This window comes from Stegostoma tigrinum, chromosome 5, assembly GCF_030684315.1.
Source record: "Stegostoma tigrinum isolate sSteTig4 chromosome 5, sSteTig4.hap1, whole genome shotgun sequence".
Taxonomy (NCBI): Eukaryota; Metazoa; Chordata; class Chondrichthyes; order Orectolobiformes; family Stegostomatidae; genus Stegostoma; species Stegostoma tigrinum.
In genome coordinates this window covers 124,306,705-124,313,898 of record NC_081358.1, presented here as the reverse complement: position 1 = coordinate 124,313,898, position 7,194 = coordinate 124,306,705, and positions in this window count along the sequence as shown.

The following is a 7,194-nucleotide window of genomic DNA, read 5'->3' as shown; positions in this document are numbered from 1 at the left end:
TGCTGATCAGAGTTTGAAGGGAGAGCTCTACCATGCTGGCTACTTTTTTTCTCTGAAGAAGGGTCCAGGCCCAAAACGTCAGCTTTCCTTCTCCTCTAATGCTGCCTGACCTGCTGTGTTCATCCAGCTCTACACCTTGTTACCTCATTTTTTCTCTCTGAAAGTAGTCTTTGAAGAGGCAGCTGGATGGGACAGTTTGGATCCCAAGCTGTCTTTCCACTGTTTATAATTGACTTCCGCATGTTTTGTTACTCAGAGGTGCTCAAAGTATTCGGAGGATGATTCTTCTCTAGCTTCCAGGGGAAAGAAATTCCCATGCACCTCTCACGGGGGTGTTGTAGGGTGTCCCTTTGTAGCGTTTTTTCTGGCCTCCTCAATATTGCTTCCCATTGTGGAGCTCACAGTACTGGCCTTGTTTTAGGGAGCCCATTGGATGTGTGGATACCATGGCTCACCCATTCCAACTGGTCATGTGTGACCTGCATCTCAATAATGGGGATATAGACCTGGGAGATTGACATGCTTATTCTGCCTGTAAGATTTCCAGGATTTTGCAAAATTATTGTACAAACTGATTAGAAGCCAAATGACATTTCCAACCTACTCCAGGAGCTGAAACTCAGCAGCAGCTGTGGAGAGAGAAAGAGTTAATATTTCCAAGTCCAATATGAAACATAGAAGCAGAAGCAGGCCATTCAGCCCATTGAGTCCAGTCCATTCAACCTCACAAGAAGACTGCCACAAAAACTCAGCTTCTGGGCTCAAAACATTAATTCTATGTTTTTAGGTCTCCTCAGATGCTGCCAGGCCTGCTGAGTTTCTCCAGCATTCTGTGGGTGAATACAGCCAAGAGATCCATGTTAAATGCTTTCACAACATTTAAGAAGTATGTGGATGAGCACTTATAAAATCAAGATACAGTAGTCCATGGGCCAAGGAAATAAAAATGGGATTAGTGTAGTTTTGTGTTTGTGGGTCAGCCTAGATGTGAAGGGGCTGAAGGGCCTGTTTCAATGCTCTTGTGACTCTTTGACTCTAAGGGACCAGCAATAGAATAGGATACTTCAGGCTTTTCAAATTAATAAACAATCATTCACAGGACATGGGCATCTCTGCCTGGACCAGTATTCATTACCCATTCGTAATTGCCCCTTGAGAAGGTGGGGGTGAGCTGCTTTCATGAACTGCTGCAGTCCATGAGCTGTAAGTAGACCCACAATGCCTTTAGGGAGGAAATTCCAGGATTGTGACCTAGTAACAATGAGGGAATAGGAATGGTGTCATTTCCTGTCAGATCAATTGATAAATGGATAGGGAAACATCCAGCCCCCAGATCACTGAGTACTCCAAGGGGCATTAATTATCTCAGATTGAGATATTCTCCTCTCGCCTCACTCAGCAGGAGGTAGCACCATAGACAGCTGTCAGTCAAGCTGATTGGAAGATGAGGAGGGTATGGAACCTGGACTGAAGGAAAGTCTAGGGAATGGTGGAAGGTTGGATGAAGAGAGTCCTGAGGAAGGGTAGTACCCGAAACATTGACTGCTCCTTTCCTCCAGATGCTGCCTGGCCTCCTGTGTTCCTTCAGCCTCCTGTTTGTCTACTGGGGAATGGTGAAGCCTTTCTTGCTGGCCCCAACAAAAGATTTCAGTTGGGGGCGGTTGTAGGGATGTGCAGAAGGTTGGGAGTGTAGGGGACTCGGTTTGAGAGAGTGGGGAAGGAGGACTAAAATCGGTTGGTGGGGAGGCAGTGGAATTGTGTATGGTGGCCTATAATAGACACTAGAGACCCTGAATGTAGATTCCCAGCCCCAGCTTTGCCTAACACTAGCCCATACAATTGAATTTGCTGCGCTATCCATCTGATGGGCCCTCTCCTACAGTAACAGGTCAAATAACAGTGGGGAACTGTAGCATTTCAACCATACTGTGAGACAGGGGCATTGCTGGCTAGGTTGGGGTGATCTTGAAATTAATATACTTACAGATGCCTTGCAGCTTTCCTTAAGCAAAGGGACTCAGATGTATAAGATCATTAAAGGTGGCAGGACAGATAGAAAGAGCTGTTAATAAAACACACACTTTAGTAGTCTTTATTAAGAAGGGAATAGAGTACAAGATTAAAGAAGCAGTGGTTCAGAGGAAGGGTCATTCTGAGGAAGGGTCACCGAACCCGAAATGTTAACTCTGATTTTTTTCTTCATAGATTCTACCAGATCTGCCGAGCATTTCCAGCAACATCTGCCTTTGAGACAGTGGCCCTGACTGTCCTGGTGATGACTTTGTTACTCGTACAAATTTATACTTAAACGGAACGGCATGGGGAGTGGGACTCATTGGAAAAATCTTTCAAAGAGCAGGCACAGGCTTGATGGGCCAAATGGCCTTACTCAATGCTGTATGAGCTTGTGATTCCAACTGGGGGACATGCACATACTTTGAAAGTGTCTTGATTGCCTGTGTCCAGTTCGGGTCTCTCTATCCGACCCAGCAGCATCTTCCTTCACTGTTTGGGAAAAGGACTGGAATATATTCCTCCCACATTCCTAACTGGATTTGCCAGTGACTGCCTTACATTCGAATGGATCTTATCCCTGGCCTCTTTGATCTTGTGCTGGTGGCTATTTCTTAAGCTTTGGGATGTGGCCATTGCTGGCTGGGCCAGCATTTATTGCCCGTCCCTAAACGTCCTGCAGAAAGCGATAGTGAGATGCGTTCTTGAACCACTGCAGTCCATATGTTGTTGGGGAGAGAGGTTGAGGATATTGATTCCACATTGCTGTGGGTCTGGAGTCATATGTAGACTAGCTCAGGTAAGGACAACAGATTTCCTTCCCTAAAGGACATTCGTAAATCAGATTGATTTTTGCATCAACTGATGATAGATTGATGGCCATGGTTAATAAAACTTACTTTATATTCTAGGGATTTGTATGAGATAAATTTGAATTCCAGCTGCCATGACAGTCCAGGGCCTTTGCCTAGGCCTCTGGATTATTAACCCAGCGACAACACCATACCACCGTTTCTCCAAACTTTGGCTACTGTTAAACCGAACCCAGTGTCTCAAGGACTGTAGATCTGGAGATGATCTGCCTGCTCATTGAGGTGAGGCTGCAAAAGGAGCCCATCACATTGAACCTAAAACTCTACTGCGTCAGTGCTATCACATGTGTGAGGCTGGGGTGCCAGGAGTCACTAATTTGAGAGAAACTGAGAGAAGAAACAGTTTTGTCTTGGCTGAGCAAGTCCTGCCCTTTTCAGGTTTCGGTGTGTCCTAACTGTTCAAACATTCGGCTTTAACTTTTCCAGTTTACTATTGATCAATTGTGATAGCACAGGAATGTGTCTGCAGTCATGGGGAACAAGCCTAACGCATGCAGAAAATGACACATCACTCTGGAATGGGACATTGTGATATGTCTTCACTCAGTTTGCTTACTCAAGCAATATTTTCCTTCTTTTCCTCCCTGAAAACCAGGAACTCGAATTGTGTTGTATGACTGCCTTACCACTTATCAGTCCTACCTGAGGTTAACAGTTTCCCCCCAGTGATCGCACTGAACGAAGCTGGACATAATTGAACTGCAAAGCACAGGCACCGTGGGGAGATTAGTCATTGACACACAAAAAAAAAATCAGAAATTGCTGGAAAAGCTCATCAGGCCTGGCAGCATCTATGGAAAGAAATCGGAGTTAATGTTTTGGGTCGAATCCTGAGGAAGAGTGACTGGCAGCCAGACCTGCTGATCTTTCCCAGCAATTTCTCTTTCTGTTTCTGATTTACAGCATCCACGTCTTTTTTGGCTTTTTGCTTAGAGTCATCGACATTCTGTTGAAACAATCGACCAATGGTCCTTTGAAAGCCTCAGTTGGACCTGCATTCACATCTCCCGCTCAATCTTCATCTCTCCCGGGAGAACAATCCCAACTTTTGCAATCTATCCTCGTCACTGAACTTTGCCATTACTGGCAAATTTTTTCGTAAATTTTTTTCAGAACTCTCTCCCCAAAGCATTCACCCCTTTCTTAAGGAGGCTACCCAGAGCTGTACACAATACTCCACCTGAGGTCAAACTAGAGTCTTAGCTAAGTTCATCAAAGCCTCTTTGCTTGAGTATTCCACACCCCTCGCAACAAAGACTTCTGAAGAGCTTATGTCTTCTTCAGAATTGGAGGAATTCTGAAGAACTTCTGAGGAAGTGTCACCAGACCCAAAACATTAACTCTGATTTTTGTTCTTCACAGATGCTGCCAGACCTACTGAGTTTTTCCAGCAAAATTCTGTTTTTGTTCCTGTTTTACAGCATCTGCATTGCAGCAGGAGATTTCAGATTGGATAGTGAAAACTTCAAGATTAATGAGGAGAAAATATTAGATGTTTTAGTAGCACAGAATCCCAGGACCCGAAGAGATGTATCCCAGGCTGCTATAGGAGGCAAGGGAGAAGATTGCTTAGGCCCTGGCGAATGTATTTAATACTTTGCTGGCCAGACACAAAGTACCAGATGACTGGATAATAGCTAGAACATAGAACATAGAACATAACAGCACAGTACAGGCCCTTCGGCCCTCAATGTTGCGCCGACCTGTGGAACCAAACTGAAGCCCATCGAACCTACACTACTCCTTTATCATCCATATGTTTATCCAATGACCATTTAAATGCCCTTAAAGTTGGCGAGTCTACTAATGTTGCAGGCAGGACATTCCACGCCCTTACTACTCTCTGAGTAAAGAACCTACCTTTGACTTCTGTCCTATATATATCACCCCTCAATTTAAAGCTATGTCCCCTCATGCTAGCCATCTCCACCTGAGGAAAAAAGCTCTCACTGTCCGCCCTATCTAATCTCTGATCATCTTGTATGTCCCTATTAAGTCGCCTCTTAACCTTCTTCTCTCTAACGAAAACAGCCTCAAGTCCTTCAACCTTTCTTCGTAAGACCTTCCCTCCATACCAGGCAACATCCTGGTAAATCTCCTCTGCACCCTTTCCAAAGCTTCCACATCCTTCCTATAAAGCGACGACCAGAATTGTATGCAATACTCCAAATGCGGCCGCACCAGAATTTACCGTTATTAAGGAAGGACGGCAGGGATAGGCCAGGTAATTGTAGAGCAGTTAGCCTGACATCTGTGCTTGGGAAATTATTGGAAAAATTCTGAAGGACAGGCCTAATCAACATTTGGTCAGGTAGGATTGATCAGGGACAGGCAGTGCAAATTTGTTAGAAGGATCTCTAGTCTGGCTGATTTAATTAAGCTTTTTGAAAAGGTGGACTAACTATCTAATGCAGCTAGTACAGTTGATGTGGATTACACAGACCTTGGTAAGGCCTTTGACAAGATGGGGAGGTAATGGCCTAGTGGTATTATCACTGGATTGTTAATCTAGGAGGCTGGATAACATCCTGGGGACCTGGGTTCAAATCTTGTCACGGCAGATGGTGGAATTTGAATTCAATAAAAATATCTGGAATTAAGCGTCTAACGATGACTGTGAGTCAATTGTCGTTAAAAACCCACCTGGGTCACTAATGTCCTTCAGGGAATGAAACAGCCATCCTTACCTGGTCTGGTCTCCAGGCTATGTGACTCCAGTCCCACAGCAATGTGGTTGACTCTGAACTGCCTGCTGGGCAATTAGGGATGGGCAATAAATGCTGTCTGGCCAGCGACATCCTCACACCGTTAATGAGTAAAGAATGAAAAAGGTCCCACATGGAAGACTGGCCCAAAAGGTAAGAGCCCATGGAATCAGGGCAAATTGGCAAACTGGATCCAAAATGGCTTAAAAATTGGAAGTAACAGGTGGTGGTGGAGGGCTGTTTTGTGATTGGGAGCCTGACACGAGTGGTGTACCACAGGAATTGGATGCTGGGACCCGTGCTATTTGTTACGTACATTAACAATTTGGATGTGAATGTAGAGGTATAATTAGTAAGTAAGCAGATGGCACAAAAATTCATGGTATTGCTGATAGTGGAGGGGGGAATGGTCTCAGGTTACAGTCTGATATTGATCAGCTGGTGAATTGGGCAGAGTCAGGGCAGATCATAGAACATAGAACAGTATAGCACAGTACAGGCCTTTTGGCCCATGAGGTGAGCTGAACTTTTACCCTAACCCTAAGGTCTATCTAACCTCCACCCCTACCTTATACTATCATCCATTTACCTATCTAATAGCCGCTTAAATGCCCCTAATGAGGCCAACCCCACTACCGTCTCCAGCATTGCATTCCACGTCCCTACCACTCTCTGAATAAAGAACCTACCTCTAACATCTCCCCTGTGTCTACCCCCACTCACTTCAAAATTATACCCCTCTCTAATAACTACCTCCACCCTAGGAAAAAGTCTCTGGCTGTCCACTCTATCTATACATTTGATCATTTTGTACACCTTTATCAAGACATCCTTTGTTCTAAAGAGAAAAGCCCTAGCTCCCTCAACCTTTCCTCGTAAGGCCTTCCTCCATTCCAGGCAACATCCTGGTAAATCTCCTCTACACCTTCTCAAACACTTCCTGTAATGAGGTGAACAGAACTGAACACAATATTCCAGATGTGGCCGAACCAGGCTTCTGTACAGCTGGAGCATAACTTCATAGCTCTTGAACTCAATCCCTCTACTAATGAAAGCTAACACACCATACACCTTCTTAGGAACTCTATTCACCTGGGTGGCAGCTTTCATTGTGGACATGAACCCCAAGATCCCTCTGCTCCTACACACTGCCAAGAATCTTTCTGTCAACCCTGTATTTCAAATTTGTCCTTCCAAAATGTATCACCTCACATTTTTCAGGGTTAAACTCCATCTGCCACTTCTCAGCCCAGCTCTGCATCCTATCAATGTCCCTTTGTAACCTAGAACAGCCCTCTGCAGATGGAATTTAACCCTGATAAGTGTGAGGTGATGCATTTTGGGTGGTCTCAAAAATTGAAGGAGCTACACAGTGAATGATAGGTCCCTAGAGAGTGGTGAGGAGCTTTAGTATACAGGCCCATAGTACCCTGAAGGTGTCAGCACATGGAGGCAGGGGGGTGAGGAAGGCATACGGGACACTTGCCTTCATTAGCCGGGGCATAGAATATAGGAGCGAGGAATTCTTGTTCCAACTTTGTAAACATTAGTTAGGTCACAGACGAAATACCGTGCGCAGTTCTGGTCACCACACCATCAGATGG